At 43.0% G+C, this 22,819-nt stretch overlaps 1 protein-coding gene across 1 annotated transcript in view; it reads left to right on the forward strand.

Moving 5' to 3' along the window:
* FGF13 (fibroblast growth factor 13) overlaps positions 1-22,819 on the forward strand; it is a 314,139-nt gene that overhangs the window by 29,205 nt on the left and 262,115 nt on the right. The window lies entirely within an intron of this gene.

Raw genomic sequence — 22,819 nt, forward strand, 5'->3', positions numbered from 1 at the left:
GAGAGTTCAAGACTACCTTACACCTGGTTGGGGAAAGGTTTGAAGCTAGGCAAAGGGGAAGGTAGGCAAAGACCTGGAATCATGAATTTTATACCGTGGGAAAGGTGAATCCCTAAATTTTATTCATAATTCTGTATAAAGCTATGCCAAGGCTGCCTAGCAAGGGCTGCTGTGGAAACAAGCAGAGGACTTGCTATAACTGCTGCTGAAGTCTGTGCAAGCTTTGTCTTGTTGTGGGACTGAATTCAGACTCATAGGTGAGGCTTCATAGAATAGCACTATCAGTGTCTTAACATCCAGGTAATCAGCTGGATTTGCAGTTCTACAGACTTATTATGGCACAAACAAAATGCTTGCTCTGGCTGGAAAAATTGCAGCACTGGGCTATATCATCCCCAAAACTCAAACTTCTTGGTGAATACAAGTCAGAAGCATCATTCCCTTCACAGGCATGAGAAGGCAAGTTGGGGTATACCCACTGCCAACATGCTAAGCAATAATATTCTTGCTTGGACTCAGAGGCAGAGTAGAATCTGGGTATCCTGGGAATACCAGGAGAATGAGCGCAGACAGTTCCTCTGACATCTGATTCACTGTACTAGTCAGATCATTTTAAAAATCAGGATCATGGGAAAATAGTTATTAAAACATTGCAAAGTGTTTTCCTCACATGCCTATTGCATCACACCACATGTTATTCGCTGCTTGGTGATGCAGACCACTGTTTGCAAAACTGCACCACTGCAGTGTTCCATTCATGGATAATTAACATATATTTTTGCATTATCCATAATGTAACTTTCATCTCTTTAGCCTTTTAATTTTCACAGCTTCATTTTAAGGATAGAGAATCTGTAGTGCGGGGATACTCTTGATTTGATGGGAGCTGATGAATAAGGTAAGACAAATACCATATAAATGTTTTTTTGAAATAATGCAATCACTGGCAGAGTGAATCAGATGTCTATGTCACATGATGGTAGCTGTCACTTCATTAGACTTCTTAATTCAAAATTGAATCCATGCTTTATGGCCAGCTATTCCTTTCCTACTTTGTAATTTGTCATCTACAGCATATTGATTGTGCACCTAAAATATTTGCACATCTTCTCAAATGTAATTTGCAGTGAGAAATTTCAGCAGGCAGAAAAGCACCAGCAAAATGGAAATGCAGTGAAATCCCTCAGGTTCAGAGTGGGGTCAGCTTTGGTGGGTGGCAGTCAGGCAGCTTCTTTGGTGGATCATATGATAGTTACTTGGAGATCAGAGAGAAGAATCAGAGCTGAAATGATGAGTTGTAGATATTAAGTACTTTTTGAGTTCCTACGCAAACAGATGTACTTTCAGAGCTCACAGTGGTCTACAGACCACAGGGAAGACAAGAACCAGTTATAGCTCCTAAAGGCAGTGTGAGTTCTTGGCTCACACTGTTTTTAGGAGGTCATCACGGTTATTAATGAGTGGGTAAAGGGTTAACTAATGGCACTTGCCAATGAAAAGATCTGTGCACCAAACCGAAGTTGGAGATTCAAAGTTTTCAGACAAACTTAAATGAATGATAGCCTGACTCACCGGGATGAGTCAAGCTTGTTCTAGAAAGAAGAACTCCTTTCTGCCTTTTTTTGTGTGTGTGTGGAGGATTAGGTATCACTAAAGTGTTGCCAGTGCTTCTCACTGAAAACAGAATAGTAGAGCAGGAAGAAGTAATGAACTTGCTCGTGGAACTTGCGCAGGTGGGAAGAGTCACCCAGATCCATTTCACATTCCTTGCAAACTGCTCTAGGAATATAGTAATCTAGGAAGATACAGCTGCCTGTCTATTCTCTGGAGTCTCCTTGTACTAGTTCACTGCAGCAAAATCTCTTGGGGTAGTTCTCCTTGTACTTTCTGTTGAACTGTGAAATGCTGGAAGAAGTATTTGCAAAGAGAGTTTCTTAGGGCAATGTTCTCTCCAGTGCAGCAGCAGCTTTCCCAGACATCATTCTCTTTTGGTTTACCTGTTTTACTTATTTCTCTCTCCACCATTTTCTGAGCAACATTTTGAAAATTGCTTTAAGCCAGATAGGTAAAATTAAATGGGAACTCTGCCTCCTCCCTACCATGGTCCTTTGAATTGCAGTTCCTATGTTGTACCAACCTCCAGGCAGATGTGCTGCAATGTTATGGTCAATCTTCTGTCAGTCAAGGAGGGACATTTGTCTGAACCAGCCTTGGAAACCCTAAGAAAGGCACTGTCTAAACAAATGCTACTTTAAGTATTGGAATGGGTCCAAAACGAATTGTAATCACAAAATTTGGGATTTAGGTTGCAGCTGCCAGCCCCTTGTTCTTCCCTGACTAGCTTTTTGTGGATGACTTTATTTGTTGCCTGAGGAAGAGGGTGGGTGGGATGGCAAACAGATGGAGAAATTCAACAGAGAGATGAAAATCCTGAGCCCTCAAAACCTGGACCTCGAAAGTAATAATATCACAGTGTTCAGAAAGATTAGTCTTTTGATCCTGTTGGCAAAACCTGCTGTTTCCCAGCTGGTCAGCCAGCTCTGGCATCCTCCAGTCACAATTGCAAATGTGAAATGACTGCAGAGCTGCTTCTGTGCTCAAATTCTCATTGCCAGATGTACAATTATCGCTACCGAAGTAGCAAAAGAGCCTAGTTTGGAACGCAGCAGAGTCCAAGCAGCTTGATTTCCTTTTGACAGCTGTTGTGTTGCATTTTGTATCTCACCTCTAATTCTTGACCATGGCTGACATCCCTCACCTCTTGACCTGTGCTGGTTGTGCTGTCCTGCAGCTGTGATTATTTCAAATGGATAAAATCCATGAGAGTATTTATAAGGTCGTGTAAGATTTCAGCTGTGGGGAGGGGTGGAAGGGGCAAGTCTCATTTCAATGAGAAGATCTGTTTTTTCTCTCACAATTATATGGCTTCCCTTCTTGACTGCTCCTTAATTAGCATGAAAACGGACTAAATATTTTAAGCAAATCAGAATTTCAAGAAGCAGTTACAGTAGTGTCTCATGTTTAAATGCACACAGCACTATGCACGTCATCATTGAATAATGAATTAATAAATACCTTTGAAGGAATTTTTAGCCCAGAAAACATACACCATTTTAGCTTCCAGTCAATTACCCTATTTACTGTGGGGTTTTTTTTTTAGCAATGCTACCAGTCCTGGAAGTAGCCTTGTCAATATTTCAGTTGCTTTGGTGTACAGAGCCATGGCATTCAGTTGAATTGTAATCCTTAAACTGGCAAGCAAGCAGGTTTGCTTAGCTTGTCTGTTCCCTTTTTCATAACAAAAGCTTGGAAAACCTAAAACCTCTATAGGGTAAGGATGAAGCTCCTTGTCTGACACAGCTGTGAGATTTTGTTGTCTGTGGTTAAACCTCTCTCTGATGCTGTTGGTTTGAAGGGTACAGAGAAACTTTGCCTACAGAAAATAATCCTATCGTAGGTTCATCTGACCCTTTCAAAGATGCAGAGAGTTTAATATTTAAATCACATCTTTTCTGCTCTGCCTGGGAGCCTGGGAGAGAGCTCATCTCCTCCTCTTCATTTTTAAAGGTGTTTATAGCCCTCAGATCCAAACCTGTAAGGCTGAATTGTGATTTGGATGACAAGAATTTGGACTCAGCTTGACTCCCCTGTGTGGATTGTATGGAGCAAGTACCCGGATCCACACTCCTCCTCTTCATCCCTACAGACAAATGAAGGATGTTGGAGTCAGAGTGGGCCACATGAGGAATGTGGGTGTGCTGCAGCCTTTTTCCTGACCCCAGCACTTGGCCCTGTATGATGTCCACCTGGTCTGAGAGAGAGGGAGGGACACTGAGCTGGAGGGAGGTTTTGTGGTGAGGTTACAGTGGCCAGAAAGCCTGACTGCCACTCAGGTTATGCCCCCTCTCCTTAGCACCATCCAGAATGGTGCAGAGGCTCCCAGTATGACCAGTGACATCCCCCAGATAAGATGAGAACCATGTCTACCCCTGGAGGTACAAATCACTGGAGCTGCAACTTCTTCTCAAGAGCTCTTGTGGGCTTCCTGTCCTTACAGTGTTGTGTTTGTGTTCCTTGCTGTGCCTCCTGCTGTGCAGGGACATGCTGGTGACAGAAAAAAAAAACCTGTGGGAGAGAACTATCAGATACAGAGAGGAGGACCTGCTGTATCATGACAGTGATGATACATTAATGATTGGCAAGTGCATAAAGTAAATGGACTGGCAAATAGTTTTCCCTGGAATCTCATTTTATAATAGCCATATCAAGTGCTACTTCTAATAGAGAAGGTAAAAAGATAAGATGCTGGGTGAATGTGACTTTTAAAAAATTGAGTGCTGTTAAGCTGCAGGTGAGACAGGATTTGGGTTTCGTGTTTAGGCTGTGCATGATGGAGAGCAGTCAGCAGAACTGGGCTACAGCTGGAAGTAGGGTATCAGGTCACACAGTTCTGTAAGATGAAACCAACATTTATTCAGGCTGTGATTCAACGTGGCTCTAAAATATATGTATTAAATCCCATTGACTTCAGTGGGACTATTTGTGTCCTTTTAAAGTTACACAAGGGCTTAAGCATTTTGCTATGTTGAAGCCTCCCATTGAGACTTAAATACATTCTTCCATGTATTAAAAATATCCCAATGGCAATATTTAGTTCTAGCTAGGAAAAGCCAGAGAAAAGATGAATTACACTTTTCATTGAGGCACACTAAACATTTACATAAATAGTTGCTGTGAGGTGTTTCCTAGTCAAAATTATATGTGCCCCATCTACCTGAACATATTCTGAGGTCTACAACTTTAGCTCTCTTTCACTTCAATTTCTTTATCATAAAAACAACTAAATACAGTCTCTGAAGACTAGTTGATCATTTAAACTGTATTATTAGCATTGATTAGCCTGACAGCATGGCACTTCCTTTTGAATGTCATTAGAAGGTAAGTGAGAGCCACAATGGAGCAGAGAAGGAAAAGAAGCAGTCAGCCTGGAGGAATGGACGTGATTCTGAAGGTTTCATAAGGCAGGAGAGAACATAAGAAAGAGGTGAACAAAATGTAGGAACTCAGGGCTACTGCATAAGAACCAACAGCACAAACCTTTCTCCTTTGGGGAAAAAACTGCACAAAGAAAACAGTGAAAACACGAAGCATATTCAAGCTGCATGTAAACACCACTAAACAAAGTTGTTCTTACAGATCTCAGCTGCACCATAGGTAGGAGTCTTGAAAGTCCCCCAGTGTGGGGATGCCCAGAAGAGTAGGTAGGGCAGGTGCTGTTGCTGCTTCCAAGGCTCCTGCAGCCGCCCCAGGACACAGGTTAGCTGATGTCTGCAGGGAGAGATGGGGAAACAGCTATGGAAAAATGCTCTCTCTGTCCCAGATTAAACTCTGGAGGGCTTGGTCACATACAGGACACTGTAACAGTCTTGTAACATCAAGACAGACCAAACTGACCGGTTCACAGTGAACTGCCCTGGTGAAGACAGTTTCATTTATGCTACTCTAAGTTGTATTTATTATATGCTGCTACTACACATAGTCAGCTTGTAGGATGTGAATGAATAACATAAAATGAACTTGTCAAATTAACTCCTGGTCTCTAGGAGCATGTCTATGAGCAGAAGTTGCCTTTAGCAGCCAGGCTGGCAGTACAGAACCGTGATTAATGTGAACCTTTGTGTAACTTCCACTGTGTTCTTTGGTGGCTCTAACAACTCACTGAGCTAGTGTAGTTCAGTGAGTCTGTGGTCTGATTTGGGGCCAGATGGAGAACTTTAACATAAATCTTGAGCTAAACCTCCCTCTGCTTCTGTAGGGAGGTAGTGAGGCAGCTGATGTGCACACAACCACTCTTCTGCTCCCTCTTTTGATAAAAGGTGCCTCCTCCCATGGCTAAACTGGTAGTCACTGAATAATTTCTTCAAAAGATCTATCCTGTCGGCCTGCCTGTCTGATGCAAGCAGGAGTCAAACACACAGTAAACCCCTTTAGAGCTGACTTTAAGGGGAAAACTTTGACTGCAAACCCAACAGTTATGATTTCAGGTTATAACATGCCTGATTCTGTGACAGTACTACTCAGCACAGCAGGGGAGGCATTTGCCAGACTTCATTACTGGCAGTTAACTCAAATATCTCCAGCTCTGGCAGGCTTCTGAAATTTGTATTCAGCAATGGCAGTGGTTTTGCAGGGATGGATTCTCTGACCTCTTGCCCCTTCAGTTGTTGGTCCTGGTTGTGCAAAGTGATTCGACCGCCAGCAGTTCTGTGCTGGAGTGTTTCATACTCGTGCTGTGCAGGAACAGCTGATAGTACAAGGGGGAGAGCAGAGATGTGATCAGGCCCAAGGAGCCTGAGTGGAAATTTCAGCCAAGAACTCTTTTTTTTTTTTCTTTTTTTTGAAATGGCCAAGATATAAATCCTTGAAAATGGCAGGTGATAATGGAAATGCTGACTCAACCGTAGCTGTAGTCACAGTGGCCCTGCTATGACTCTGTGCAGAGAGAATAGATTGTTGTCAGCAGATGACTACATTTTTCAATTTTAAGAGCAATTCGCTTGATGTGTTAACCTTATTTACACTTGTTTCAGTACCCTCATGTCTTTCTGCTGAATGTCAAGGGCAGCTCAAGAATTAAAGGGAATTAGCAATTTCTTCCCATGTCCTCTGCTGTAATTGCTGAAATCGCTTCAGCTTTGAAGCAGGGTGGCAAAAGGTTTTTGTCTTGAACAGCAGGGTGTTGTTATACTGATGATGACCAGGTTCTCATCTTGCACGCTCTGTGTGTACAGAGACAAGTCCCTTGAAGTCTACAGAGTCACAGATTTGTCTATTTAAATTTAGGACACAATATTATGTGTAATTCAAGGAATTGGTCAAATAAGCCATCCATGTTCTTCTCTGGTGTCTTGGGAGTGTGGCAGTATGGATGGGTGTGTGGTGGATGGGGTCTCCAAAGAAGATGGAAGGAGCTGGGTGTACAGTAGTTGGACCACATCAACTTTTTTAGGGTCCCTGAAGTTTTTGGATATCATTAGAAGTCTTTGAAAGATGATGCTGTCCAAGTGCCTGGCAAGCCAAATGCACTTGTCAGGTGTCCTTATTAAAACGCAGAGAAGACCGTGGGGAAGAAGCTTAGTATCAGAGGGGAGGAGGATTAGAAAGTGAAAGGAAAAATTAAATGTACCAACAAACTCATACCAATACTAATATTAGCTGTAACAACCAGCTCCCAGTGGTCGATTTCCTTTTGGCCATTTCTATGTATGAGTTTAAGTATAGATTTGAGTGGCTAAATATAGACAGTCTGATACCTATTATGTGAAATCTCAGTCTGAAATTATTCAACATCTTCCTATTATATATGAATAATCAGTGTTTTATCGTGCTGTGAGACTGAACAAAAATCCTTTCAGAAGGTACTTCTTGCTGTTAGTTGGATAACTCAGGACAGATCTCCTTTATGAAAAGCTGCTGTTGGATACTCTTCAGTAGATGAAGATCTTTTCAGACTCTAATGAGAAAAGAGAGCTGACCAGGATGTGAGATCACACATGCCCTCTACCTCCCACAACTTTTGCTTTTTGGAAAGTTGGACTAGAAACTGTTCCTGCAACAGGTAAAACCTGGTTGTTAGAAGCCTTGTACAGGTTTTTGGAGGAAAGCACCATATCTGATTCTTCATCCTGAGCCTACCCATCAGGATTTCATTTACCCAGATAACATGAACAGTTTGTTGTGGAATATTCACTGTGCAGTCAAAGCATGCTTGAGATTAAACTCTAGCTGATGAATGAACCCTTCACTTCTGAAAGTAATTGCCTTAAACTGGCAACAGTCCTGTAGCACAGTCAGGGAAATGGTAAAAAGCTTTAATGGCAACCTGTATATTTTAAAAATAATTCCACTCTTATTGTGCCACATATAGATTGACTTGTATACCATGGTGCACTAATATAGTGTATCAGTGCCTGTCCATCCCTGCATGAACCCTTGGAGCTGCAATCCATTGAAAAACGTCTTTGAAGGCCCAGAATTGCTCCCTGTTTCTAAACGAGAGCAATGGAAGCTAAATATATGCTGACTCTAGTTGTGACAGATCCTGAAAGCGATTCTTACTCATTTTGATTCTTGCCCAGAATATCTTTCTTGAAGTCCTACTTCTGAATCATTGAAGAAAACAACACTGACAATTCACCCTTCAGCCCTGCGCTGTGGAAAGGCTCGGCTGTGGTTACTCAGCTCAGCTAATAGCAAAATGGGACAGAATATCGGTGTCTTAGTTTAGCAAGATTTCAACTTCGAAATTAAGAGGCTTCAAGCGAAAGTGTGGAAAAGGAAGAGAACAGCTCTTTATTAACAAACTCAAACAACAAATGGTGCAACCAAAACTTTCAAAAGAAACCAAATGAAGTCCAAATTCCCCAGGGGGGAAAGAAGCTCTTGCCAAAGCAGCTCAACAGCCGCTCGCAGACACATGAGCGGCCGGTGGCTTCGCAGAAAGGGTCCTTCTTCCCACAGGCGCAGTCTGAGGTCAGGCAGCTCTGACGATGCAGCCCCCACGCCCCGAGTGCAGAACACCTCGCTCCCAGACGCGTCGGTCTATCTCTCTCTCTCTCTCTCTCTCTCTCAGTCGCTACCGCTGCGGTACCCGGCAGGGAAAAGAAAAAAAAGCAACTTCCCCTCAGGGAAATAGAGGAGGCAGCCGAAAAAAAAAACCAAACCGAAAGCAGCTCCGCTCCGTCCCCCCCCTCCTAACTCCCCCCATCCCGGAAGAAACAGATGCGGAAAATATTCCAACGCTTCTTTTCAAACCTATGACAATTGGTCATTTCGTCCCTTTCTGTACAAAATCCAGACTGTCATTAAGCCTCAGGGCCAGGATCTTTATCTGCTTTAGACTGGCGCTGCTACATTGATGCCATCAGCACTCTTTGGTGTTAATTGGTAAGAGGATCCAGCCTTGTAGCTTCCTTAGCCCAGCTGATGCTTTGGGCTTCTCTGGATGGCACAGTGCTGTCAGCAGCTGCTTCATCCTTACCATCCACATCATGAATTCCCAGCTCAAAAGGTGGTAAAATGAAAAGCTGAGGCAGATGCTGGAGGACAGGAGAGTTTCCAACAAGATGGTATGCTGAGACACAGTGAGTGCCTGATGCTCTGGCTGATGGACCTTCCACACCAGAGGATAAATACTGTGAGGAACCGAGTGTGTAAGAGAAGGAACAGGGCTCCTCCTGATCTCTCCAGAGGTAGGAGACAAAGAAGCAGAGAATTCCTGAGAACCAAAACATATCTAGGATTTTATTTGTTGTACATGGTGTGTACAATCTCCCAGGGAATACAGATGCATTTACACTTTAAGGTTAAAATCCAAACCAGAAGAGAAATGGAGTTGTTATTCCTGCTGTGGAAACAGTGAAGATTACAAGGCGGGAAAACATAGCCAGAGACATGAGGAAATTTGCTTTGGTCTTCCTGTGGTACTGACATTCCAGTGGCAGCCTTGCTTCTTCCCTGGTTCCAGGCATTTTGGCAGCACTGCAAAATCCCAAAGCCACAGAAATTGCAAATTTACACCTGTGAGTTTTTGCTTCTCTAGCTCAGGAAACGAAGGCAGGGTTGCAAAAACAGATGGAAGCTATCAGCCAGCTCAGAAGTGATGTGCCTCAGGAGGTGCTTTATTTATGGAGTTGTTGACATCAAACAATCACAGAAGATCCCTGGTATCAACCAGAGAAGGGGAATTTGGTTCCTATGGCCCAGTTCTGCCTTCTTTCAAACATTTGCTTTAAGCCTGGGGGAGGACAAGCGGGCAGGAGGGACATCCAAGCTCCCACTCTCCCACAAGAAGCCTGAGCTGATGGAAGGCATCCTTGATGTATAACATTAACATTAGAAGGAAGGAAGGGACAAGTCACTCTTCTCATTCTTACAGTATGACAGAGAATGGGGTTTATTTTGAGCTTTCAAAAGTGCACGCGTAATGTTAATGTCAGATGCCCAAAATATTGTTAAACACAAGCGATTTGCGATTTAAAATATTACAAGCCTGCTATTTTTAGTGCAGAGGAACCTTTAGTCATTCTACATTTAGATGGCTTATCGGAATTAAATAAATAACAGCACTGGTTACTGCTCAAATTAGGTCTGTCTCGGTTTCCATGGCATCCAATCTGTTATCTCCAATACTCTTGCCAGGATTTGTACTGGGGCTCTGGGACAGCAACATTTCTTATAAGGCTTATAAGGAATTATCCTGTAGCAATTTCAGCTATATGGTTTCTATGAAACCCTGGAATAAATGGATTTATTTAAGATGTGTTGAAGGTTTTTTTCTTTTTTTTTTTCTTTCTTTTTTTGAACTGTTTTCTATTTTTAGCTCTTCTGCCTGCTTTTACGTGGTGCTGCTTTAACCCTTTGGGGGATGTGTTGCTGTGCTGTCTGGCGATCCTGTGCAGTGCCTGTTGCACTCTCCTGTGGGAGCAGAAGCAGACTTGGATGCTTTGATGCTGCCAGCAGAGCGTATTTGAAAACCAGGACTTAGGAAAATGGGATAATGCGAGTCTTTGCTTCTACCTTTTCAGTACCTCAAAGTCCTTTGAAAGCAGCCACACAGAACTGTTTCCACTTGTTCTGAGACACCAAGGGTAGTCATCGTCAGAGGAAATATAGCAACACTTTGTCTGAGCCCAAGAACTTCTGTTTAAGGCCAAGATAAAAAAAAATATTGCCTACATCAAGTTGCTGGGTTCAATGTAGAGGTAAATGGGTGGAATGCAAAGACTTGTGTTATGTGGAAAGCCAGGCTGGATGATGCAGTGCTTCCCTCTGACCTAAGACACTGTGCAACTATGCATTAAAAAGACAATTATAATCCCAGCTCAGAAGGACATGGTGTGCACAGCAAGCTGTATTGTTGCAGAGAGCAGGAAAATGTATTTGTGCTGTAACAGCTGTGTATTTGCCCATAGCTCTTCAATTAATATTACCTTTTACAGGTACATTTTTTTAGGTACTTGGCCATTAGAGTTTTCAAGTGAGGGTTTCATTAATCTTTTGTTTTCTAATGCTACCTAAGATATAGATCCTGTTCCCTTTTCCCCTCTGGTAAGCACTAATTTACTCTGAGTTTATTTGCATCCTGCTGTGAAGAAATTCTGGATCCGTGGCGTTTTAAAAATCAATGGCTCACTGGGTCTCTAATTTCCAGGTAATATTCCTAAACAAAATGTACTGTTACATAGCACAGAGATTTATGGCAAATATGAGGTAGTTCTAAACAACACTTGTAATATTTCTATCGGAATGAAGGAGGTCACAGAGGATGAGCACTTTTATAGAGCTTCTTTCAGTAGATCTCAGGAGGACAGTGAGGAGCACAGTGAATAATTTGGTGTTCCCTCTTTACTTACTTGTTTCTTGGCCTTGCAAGAAAGACACTAATGCTGCCCTGCAGACTCTCAGCTGGCATAAACTGACGTCTTTTCCTTAGACATCAGTGGAGCTGTGCTGATTTATATGAGCTTAGGGTGCATCTCTGGCACACACGACATTTCTACCGTACCTCACATGGAATTTGATTTACTGTGAATCATGATTGAAATATAGCAGTGTGTTTAAAGTAGGCAAGAAATGATAAAGCATTTACTATTTATAGAGTCACAGCTACTTTTCAGAGCCAACTGAGCAATCCCCAAGTACAATCACAATACAAAGACTTTAATATTTTAGTGCTCTGTCACCCTGTGGTCACTATAAATTTGCTGTGGCTGGGCATGCAGCCCCAGCACAAACCTTTTTGAAAAACCCTTACCTAGGCAACTGCATTAATGCAGGGGCTGGCTATTCATGTTTGCACACACCCTCTCTTGACCTACTCTGCAAGGAATTGAAAAGGGCTAAACTGAACCTGTGAAATGACGCATGGCATTAAGCAGTGGGTAGGCAAGACCATGATTATGGACCAAGCAGTCACTGGAGCACTCTGCTTAAGCTTTTGCATGGAAAAAATTGGTTAATCGTTAACATTAATGGTACATGAGCCACTGTAGTGGTTATTTCAAGATTTCTGTTACTGAAGCCATGGCGATTGAAGTACTGCATGCTCTCCTGTCTGTGCTCTAGCCAGAGTTTCTTTTATTTCTGGGCTCTGTATTTTAGTGCAATAGTTTTCTTTTTCAGTCATATTTTCTTCTTAAGGTGTATTCTTCACATTGTCTGACTACAGAGGTGGCTTTGGCATGCAGCCCTGGTGCTGAGATACAGGACGCAGAAAGCTTAATTGCTACCTAAGGTTCATAGCAGTGGCTGTTACTGGTGGAGTCAAACTCAATAGAACAAGGTTTTAGCTCAAATTCATTGCAAAAGTTCCCAAGAAAGGGAAAATAAAGGCAGTTGTGACATCTCTGTATCTGCTCTCCCACCTCACTGTGATCAGTACAATTTCAGGTACTCCTGTGGCTGCAAGAGGCAGCTCTGCCCCAGGCTGCTGCTTGGTGCTCTGAAGAGTGAGAGGAGTAACATTTTCGGGCAGCTGAGACACCTGGGAAAATTTTTCCATAGCTGCTGCAGAGCAGGATGTGATCCAGTCTGTTCACACCCTTTCTGTGTTCCTTATTAAATCGTCTTCAAGCTCCTCTTGTCATGTCCTCAGGGATGCAACATATTGAGAGAAAAATAATGCGGAAATTGTATAACATTTACTGGGCCTTTGGGTTCCTCTAAGCTGAGGATAAACACTGTGTAAGCCACTTGAGAAGGGGAGGGGGATACTCTTGAAAAGGCTCACCCAGTGCAGAAACCCAAGGGAGAGGGCTTGTGCCACAGAGCTCTTGGAAAGTGATGACAGGTACTGCTGCCAAACCAGCACACACAGACACTGATGGAGTGTGTTCTCAGCCCTGGAGACCCCTCCTTCCTATGGGAAGCAGGTTATGCAGAAAGTTGTGTTGCTCATTTTGAGGTTAGAAAGAGCCTGAAGGAATAAAACCACATATTATGTGTTGATAGCACATCTCAGCAGCTGGTCCTGCCCTAAGCAGAGCCCAAATGTGCCATAAGAAGTTCTGTGTGAGGAGCTGCTTATTTAGTTGCCAGACCAGAGCATACTGTGCTACAGGGAATATCATGGCTCCTTTTCACTTGGAAATGTTTGGGAGGATGCTTTCTTCTGCTGGAAAACAGATTTCCTTTTCTAGGGAGAGGCCAAAAGTGGTGGAGGAGTGTGTTTTGAATGATGGCCATCCCAAAAGTAAAAAAATAATTGATGGTTGGACTTGATGAACTTAAAGGTCTTTTCCAACCTTAAAAACTTTATTTAGCAATTCCATGAAATTGAAATATGGTTAAGAGTAAGCAAAACACAATCTCAGAAAGGTCCAGTGTGCTCTAGTGTCTGATCTATGGGGGGGCATAAACCCATGAAATTCTGCTAACAGTTTTTTGAAGGAAACACAGATCCTTTCCATATTGTCCTACCTAGACTACCCACTCAGTCTGGCTTCCCTGGGTGGTTTTTGTTCCATTTAATAAAGAGTTCATTGGTTCAGTTGCTATAAATAAGGGAAGAAATACCTGCCTAGCTTCTGCAACACACAGAACTTATTGGTTTTCTCTGGTGCCACAGGTATTTAATGGGACTGAAACACAGAGAGTCTATATCAGAGCAGAGTGCCATCAGCAATGGGACCAAAAACAATTCTGGGGAGAAGTGCAAGATAGAGGTGCAATGGCACTTACCTGGCTCCTTTCCCAGCTTCTGCTTATCAATGGCTCAAGGACTTCCTGAGATGGAGGCTTCCATTTTTAATGGTCCTGATAGAGATTCCCCCCATGGATTTGTTCAATCACTTCCTAAATCCCTGTAAGCTATAAGCATCCACAAATGTGCAGGGCAAGGTGTTCCACAGGTGCACTGCTTGCTGCTGGCAACGGCCTCTCTTTTTCTTGGCTTTGAACTTTCTATCTACTGCTTTCAGTTGATGCTCCTTGGTTCTTGCACTGAGAGACAGTGAGTAAATGTCATGTAACCACCAGATAAAGTGACAGCCCCTGCCCTCATGGGCTACCACTTCACCTGTAGACCAACTGTACATGAAATAAATAGGTGTTTGGGAAAAGGATTTAGGAACCATGACCTCAGTGTGGTGCTGCAGAGGCTGCACCTGCACACAGGGTAACAAACTGCTTGTGTAGCCATTAGTGAGGGAAGGCTTATTCCCACACTGGTGGATTTCTCTGCTGTGTCTTTTCACTCTCCTTCTCTGAATACATCACTTTTTCCTCTGCCAGGAGCAAACTGCTGTTTGTGAATACTTTTGCTGTTACGAATATCGATATTGCTGCAGCATTTGGCACTTCCCAGTTAATGTGCTGAACGCTGGCGGAGTGATGTGTGGGTTATATAAACCACCATCGTGTTTGTGCCTTGGAAGTAAAGGTGTTAACTCCTTCTGACTTAATTCATTCGGGTTGAGGGGCACCAAGGGATTGAACCTGAAATACAGCAAATCAATAATATAAACTCTTTGAGCTTTGTGAGCTAAGAATAAACACCAACCACAGATCGAGTCAAGTGAACCTGTGCAAGAAGCACGGGGGAAATGTAGCAGCAGTGTTCTGTTATTGCAGGTCAATAAAAGCTGGATAATGTTTCGCTTTCATTACTGATTAAAAAGATTTCCTTGCAAATGTTATGAGATTAACACTGAGCTTTCTGCGTGTGCTGAAAGGGTAATGTTTAGAAATTATCATCCTGCACTATCCCAGTAGAAACATGAACAGTGGCGCCCCAAACATTGCTGCTTCTGTTGGAGCTGGAGTGGGTCCTTCTGCATGAGTCATGGATGAAGTGGGACCTGTTCCTGTGTGACAGCCTGGTGAGTGGAGGTGAGAGGACACCCCAGACTAATGATGCCCTGTGCCTACTGACAGCAACAGGAGCCTTTTCCTGACTCAGTGGGATGCAGGACCCCATCAGCTTTGGGGTGGACATGGTGCATTATACCAGTGATACTCCAGTTATGGTTGACGAGGCAATTTCATTACATATGCCTGGTTTTAGGTGCTTATAACTCAAAAACATTACCCTCTTGGAGGGAACTTATCACACTTGTTCTCAGCTCAAAGTTGATATATCAAGACCTGGCAGGGCTCCAGATAGCTGAAGAACAGCTGTCTGGGATGTTTCCCAGCTGCAGTTTTCACCAATTAAGAAGTTTGTTTTCATACAGTTTAGAGGATTTTTCCTGTAAGATCTTACCTCAGCAACATGCCATGCACAGACAGTGTGCACTTTGCAGTCTCATGACTTTGGTCCTAAAACATATTCTTTCAGAAATCTCAAAGGCATTTGCTCTTCTTGAGGAGCCATTGGGAGATATATAGGATCTATCAACATTTAGTCTATATAGATCTAATCTGTAGCTCTATAAAATCAGGAGCTGCACACCCTGAAATAAGAATTGCTTACTTTTATTGCCACAACTGTACAGCAAAAGGAAGGCGGCACAGACTGACAGAGACTGTGCCAAAGTTGTTGGTGCTTTGGTGCCAAAATTGGCACCAGACTGCTCTGGGTCTTTCCTTTTTGCTTTCCCCCTTCCACACCACCTGTGTACCCTTCTGCTGGGCTAGAGCTCGTTTCCCACTGTTATGACAAGAAATGCTCCATCACCTTGAATGCTATACCTGTTTTACAGAATTTTCCCCACATTTCTGTGACATGGACATGTCTACAAATAAGAGCTTCCAGATGGCTGAAAGGTAGAGGTGCAGGCCCTGTCAGACTGAGCCAAATGAAAAATTAGTTTATTTTTTAAGATAAAATTTTCCCCTGAATTGTGCTTCTCACAGTTCAGAGAAAGAGGAGTATTTCTTAGCACTCAGCAGTAACACTACCAGGCACAAATCTGTCTTTTTTTGGAAAGTGCCTAGGCTCAGAAATTTGCATCCTTCTCTGCAGAGAGGTAGACAGCTGAGGCATTTAACAGCTGAATATTTCCTTTAAACATGTTTAAAGCTGGTCTACATTTCCTTGGATATTCTGAAGCAACACCTGCAGGCTGGCTAATAACTTTTCCAAGGCAGAGCAGCTAGGTCTCTAAGAACAGTTCTGGGAAGTTATAAAGCTGTTTCCATTTCAGATCTCTGGAAGTGGTTTACCCCTTGTGCTGCTGAGATACTGACCCATTTCCCAGCTGTGATAGGACAGTGGCATGGCCAAAGGCCCTGGATGGGTTTGTGATGGAAACAGCAACGATGAAAATCCCTTAAATAGTTTTCTGTGCTATTCCTAGAAATATTGCTGAAGGAAAGGATGCTAAAGGGATTTGTTCTGGCATGAATTGGGCTTGCAAAGTGCGTTTCATGTTCCCTAAACACAGAAATATCTGTATGTCAAGAGTGCAGGTCTGGTGGGAGGACACTGAATGTCCTACTGCTGAGCCCCTGGGCAGGAAATAAGGCACATGTGGTGTGCAAAGACAGGGACAGAACAAATGCCTGTGGGAGATGTGCAGGAGAGATGCTGCAGTTAAAGTACACAGCCAAAGGAGGATGCTTGCATCAGAGTAACTGGGATATGCTCAGGTTTGACTCCTGTGGGAGAAGTAGATGGGGCGAATGATCCATGAGTGACAGATGCAACAGCCACTTCTGAGCTAGAGGTCCCTGTTCCTGGGATCTTGCAGCATTTCAGCAGCAAAAAGCAAGAGAAGGTGAAGATTTCCCTTCTTTCCCAGCACTGTATGGTGCAGGCCACCAGGCACATCCAGGGGATGAAAGGATGGTACACTCCTCATCTCATCACCCCTGGAGCACCAGAGGTACAGTCCTTCCTATCACCTGGTCATGCTATAGAATTGCTTTGCCTGATTGTTTTCATATGGAGAGAGAGGTCTTAAGTTAATAAAAACCCTTTAAATGTTACAAAAACTTCTCATCACTCCAGCCAAATGCAAAATGGATGTAATAAGCCATAACAGGCTACCTGGCGTCCCCAGATAATTTTTCCTTTTAAAGCCTCTGTATGAAATAAATATGAGTGTTTCCTCAAAAATAAATATCCTGGGTTACAGTAAAAGGTCTTCCCAGTCTGGCTGGTGTTTGCAAGTCTACAAAAGTTTGATGGTGCAGCCCACACACTGGCTTTCACTGTGGGAAGTTATTCTTTGCAGAATTTTTTTCTCTGTTTTGTGAGAAATTTAGCCTATTAATCAATTTCCCAGCATGTAAAACTGCAGTTGGCTGGAGGGGAGTGCTGTGGAAACTCTTCCCAAATCCCATTTCTGTCTTGAATCACAGAGGTGTAAAACCTTACCCTGGGAGGGTTAAAAGGTATCTATCCATATTTGTTTGTTTTCAATTGTTCCAGACTCAGGATCCAGTTCAAGCAGTTAACTCTGGGTACTAGGACCATGTGGTAATCTCCCATGTGATATCTCTTTTTTTTTTTCCTTTAAATTAAAACTATTTTAAAATATAATTTCTAAAAAAAATTTATTTTTAATTCTCCATTAAACTGATAAAGTTTATGGGTTTATATCAAATGGATGCAAATTTCAGTTGCATTTGGCACCAGCTGAGGCAGAAGCGAATGTTTCTAGTAGGATATGAATTTTCTGGGATCAAACCAACATATTTCTTGCTTTTAATCCTGACCTGTCTTCCTTTGGCATTTGTTATTTCCCCACCTCCTGTGAATAAAACTTGAAGAAAAGATTTGTGTGGCTCCCTGCAGCAGGAATCAGCACACTTACAGACCACAGGGGAAAAAAACCAAAAACGCCAAACCACAAATCTTCCTTTTTCTATTTGAAATGTCTCTTTGCAGATAGTTTGATTCTCATCATCTTTATTCCATTTCTTCCCCCCCTTCTCCCCTAGAAGATACCATTTGGGCCATCAGCAATCTCAGTGTTCTCTGTGCAGTTCTGCTAGATATTTTTGTCGGTCTCGAATCAAAACGGTGCCAGATGGAAGCCCCATGCTCTTCGTAGATGATCATTTCCAGCATTCTTCTGTGAAGTTGTATAACATATGTCCACAAGAAATTAAAAATGCTGTTTCCTTGTATGATTTGTGCATGCTTAAGGGGTCCGAGGAGATTAAGAAAATAACTGAGCCAGGACTGTTCTGTACTTTTAAAACAGATTAATTTCCTAAAGAGAAGTTATATTAACATTCAGAATGGTTGTTGATTTGTTGTGGATTGTCTTACTGCTAAAAACATGCATCCAGCAAAACAGTCATGAAACATACTAGCAAAGAGAAGAAGTTTTATGTTAAAAATTGTAGTTTTTACTATCAGGAGGGCGCTGTTTTTCTGGTTTGGTGGGTTTTGTTGGCTTTATTTTTTTCCTCCTCAAATATGCTCATTGCTATTCCCACTGATACCCATGGGAACTGACCATTGACCTCCTCCTGTGCAGAAGTGATTTCCATACTTTGGGCAGGGCTTTTGAAAGCAGTCTCTGTGTCGATGTCATAACTTGCCTGAGATCTCCGATGCTGGTATTTGGATGCTCAGTTCTCATTAAATGAATAGGAACAAAACATCCAAAGCCCTGTAGTAGCTCTGAGAAGGTCTGCTGGGGCCAGCTGCCCCAGGAGGCTGCTGTCCTTGCCAACCATGCTCTCCTGCTTTAGCTCCCAGCCTCTGTCTCTGCGAGCTTGTCTCCTTTCATTTACATCTACATGTCGGGTCATCTCTGTTATTTAAGTACAATCCCTTTGCATCTGTTTGTATGGGCTTTGTGCAAAGTACTACATATGTTCATGAGAGCTATAAAAAGACCCTTAATATTTAAGCTACTGAAAGAAACTGAATTTGCAGGGACTGCAAATAGCTGCAATAAACACCAATAAAAATGGCCAAGCATCCTTATTCTTTTAGTGATCATTTTACAAGCCTAAGTAGATTAGCTATCCTGTGTTCATGCATGCACAGAAAGCATTTAGCTTTGCTTATTGTGGATATTTGGCAAAAGAATTCAGATCTTGTTCAAAACCAGTGTCTTTGTGCTAACGTAAGTAAAACTGTTTCACTCTGCTTTTGGGACAGGCAAAAGAAGCACACGGCATCAATCACTGTGGGCTACCTGATGGGTGGTAACTTGTTCAGGAAAGCTAATTAGATTGCTTGTAAACATTCTATGCCAATTTTCAGTCTGCTTTCCTAAGGAAAAAATCTTGTTGTGATCCTGCTGTCCTTCGCTGTTGGACAATTTGGTCAGTTCCAAAAAAAAATGGTGAAAACAGCAGAGGTTGCAAAATGTTGGCTTGCTCCAGGTTTCACAGAACCCACTAGCTGGGCAGAAATCAGAAATTCCTGCAGATGAGGCAGCGATGGGAGTTCAAGTCATCTTAGAAAGCAAAGCACAGTTATTCACAGCCTGTTGTCCTGGATCAGCCACCTCTGCAGTGGATGGGGTGCTCACCTGGGATGTGGGGAGATGCAACATCAAGTCCCTGAACCAGAAAGGGACATGAAGCTAAAGAGTTTTAGTGCTGGGCAATCTTCTGACAATGAAGATATCTCTTTGTTGGTTGTACCTGTTGGTACAAACCCTGGTGTAAATGGTGAACCCCCCTAGGAGGAAGACGTGAATTGAAAAAGGAAAGCACTGTGCTTTGTCCATTCTGATCCTCTGCTGCTTGTTGGCATTATCCTCATCCATTTTCAGACATAATGCATGCTGCCACTTGGGAAAATGTCAGCGTTTTTGGGAGGAGGGAATTGTTTGACTGGGATGGCTGTTTTGCAGATGTGGTTTATTTTAATACCCCTGTACTTTCCTGGGCTATTTGCTGGGTCTTGAGCTCTCAAGTGTCAGATCAGGTGTTTTGGGGCTGTGAAGTACCACGGGAAAGGAACTGCAATACAACTAACTGATTTTTCACTGTATATTCAGAAACTACTCTGAGAAGGTGGAAGACTGGGGGCTCTCTGTGGATTCTCCGAAAATTAGCTTATTACTTGACTGTTAAGTGTATTGTATATGCCAAGTAATTAATTTTTACAGCAAACTTGTCTAGGACTTGGGCAAAGGAGCAATTAATTCTCTGGAAATAGATCCATTATCGTAATTGCTAATGGATGCAAAACTCCCTTAGAGACAGATGGACAAAAAAACCTCTTTCATCTCTGTGATTAGGGTACCTGAAAGTCAGGTCCAGCATACGTGACAGGTAGTTAGCCCATTAAAAAGCCTAATCTAGTGCTAATTGTGGCTGCTGAGCTCCAGCGTGTCAGATGGAGGAGAGAGCATAGGTGGCTCCTTCCCCCTCTCCCACAGCTAGCACAGGAGCACCACCCCATCACCTTTTCCTCTCTGTGTGGATGTTCTTCCCTTTATGGGTGTAATCGGGATTTTCCTGCTGACAGCAGGAATCAGTGGATGCAGTGCTATGAACACCTGAAACTAGAGAGACATTCATGCCCTCAGTGTTGAGCAGACCTGGTGTGTCCCGTGCTGAGAGAGGAGTGTGGTCCCTGCCACAAACACCTGCCAGTTTGTACAAAAGATGGGTTTGTCTCTCTGCAGCCCAACAAAATGAGACTAATCAAAGAAAACACAGCTGTGCATCCGACAGAGTAAGACTTTTGCTCCTTTTTCTATTTGCTGTGTCATTCTGCAACAGATCTTACATCTTCAGCTTGATTTGTGGTTGAAAGGACGTTTGGGAACTCGCAGAATCATAATTAATATTTCATACAATCCAAGCTTCAAGAAGCAGCTAACAAAGAGCACTCAGCACTGTGCAGCTGCCAAACGCTGTGTGTTTCCCTGGGCCAAGGGACTTTTGTGCTCCACGGGCATGAGCCTCCCCCAGTCTCCAGACAGCATCCTCAGGGCCCCGGCTCTGCTGCCCAGCAAACACAGGTCTGCATCTGCAGCTGGCTAATGTACTGGTGGAAGATGGGAAGGGATGAAGGGAATAGAACAAGAGGCTTTCATGAGAGCTGATCTGTTGCTCTTTAATCTATAGTGACAAAGGCATCGTTAATAGAACACAGGGAGGATGCTGAGATGGGCCAGACCTCAGGCCTGAACGCTTGTGACGTCTGGGAACACAGACCATGCTCTTCTGATCTGTTCAGCACCTCTTGAGTACCTGCATTGTGCTTCTAGAGCATCATCTTCCGTGATGTTAGGTGACATGACATTTTTTTAAAATTGAAAACCTGATATGGTTCAGACCTAGCACAGGTCCAGCTCTGCTTTTTCTAGCATCTAGTTAACAGTGTAGGAGAAAATAGATAGAGAAGGGACAGAAAAGATAAATTGGTAATTTATAAAATACCAAAATTTTTGATGGAACTTTGTTTTCTGTGTATTTATACAACAGCATATAACAGGGCTGCAGTCTAGAATGAAGACATCTAGTTTGGGTGAAAAGATATGAAAGCAATCAATAAGTAGTATTAACCACTGTGATACTGCCCTCCCCTTCTCTAAATCAGGAGAATTGGACCTGTAATGGTCGTTGGTGGGAGATGAACCAGCACGGCTGCTTCCCACACAGGTAGGTGAGCAACAAGAACAGCTGTGCAAATTCTGCAAGGTTTGGACCTGCATGACAAATAAGACACAACAATAGCAGCTCTCCAGAAACTGACATTCAGCATCAGAGGCCTTTGTGTAATTAAAAATAAATCCCAGCCTGGTGAGGGCATTTATGGCCTCTGCTTTACTAGGCACAGAGCAAGCCTGAATCTTGCGGTCCCAGGCAGTGAAACAGCCATTTACATTTCAAATGTAATTGCACCTCTTTCCAGAAATCCCAGCACAGGGATGAACTGGCCCAGAAACTCTCCCATGGAGATTGGGCAGCCAGCAAAATATTGATTGAACTAAGTGATGGAATATGAAGAATTACATTTGGCATTATGATGGAGGCTTAGTGAGCAGGAGGGCTTCATCCCAGGTTTTCAGAGCTGTGGTGGAGGAGGCAGTTTCTTGGTGCTGGGGGATTGTAACACTCTGAGATATGGCAGCATCTGGCAATAAGTCATGAAATACTAATTTCAGAGGTAAGGGCTCCCTTTCTGAGGTGTAGCACACTGTGTGTAAGCAACCTTGGTGCTTATGGTTAGACCTGCGAGGATTCAAAGTTTACGCACCACCAAGTATTGTGATAATCCATGGAACCATTGACTCCTTCCATCAGTTTGGTTCAAAGCCTCTGGCTGATGGAGATGTTCAGGTGTTGGGGAGCCAGCCTGCTCCCTAGATAGTGGTGTGGGCTGAGCTGCATCATTAGGCAGAAACAATGGTCTTGCAATTAGCTGTAAGCAGTGTTCATCACAAAGTGTCATCACCAGGTTATCATTCCACTAATAAGCAGTGATATTAAACCCCTGCAATTGTCAATACTGTTAAGTCACTTTCTAAGACATATTTCACATGGTTTAAGATGTATCTTCTCTTTCTATAAAGGTGGGAAGCCATTTTCTTCATTCCTGCTTAAGGCAAGTCCAAGCTAAGTAGCCATACCATATAAAAAAAGACCTTGTGGTCAGGTATGGAAAGTAGGTTCTTTAAAAGATAATCATTTAAAGTGTTGCACATTAATTATGCATGCATCTGGATTTGACCAAAGGCCACATAGTGTAGCAAGCTGGGTTCAGAACATCCAGCGAAGCAGGAGAATTGACATGATCTTTCATGACTGTACAACCAAGTAGAAATGTACTGACAGTGTTTGGAAATAATGATAGATTTGAGGGAAAGAATAAGCTCCAGCCCCTCCTCTGTGGGTAATGACTTCACAGGCGGGGCTTTCAGTTCTTGGTGTTGGGCTGCACAGTTCTGCG

The sequence above is a fragment of the Chiroxiphia lanceolata genome, chromosome 14, assembly GCF_009829145.1.
Source record: "Chiroxiphia lanceolata isolate bChiLan1 chromosome 14, bChiLan1.pri, whole genome shotgun sequence".
Taxonomy (NCBI): Eukaryota; Metazoa; Chordata; class Aves; order Passeriformes; family Pipridae; genus Chiroxiphia; species Chiroxiphia lanceolata.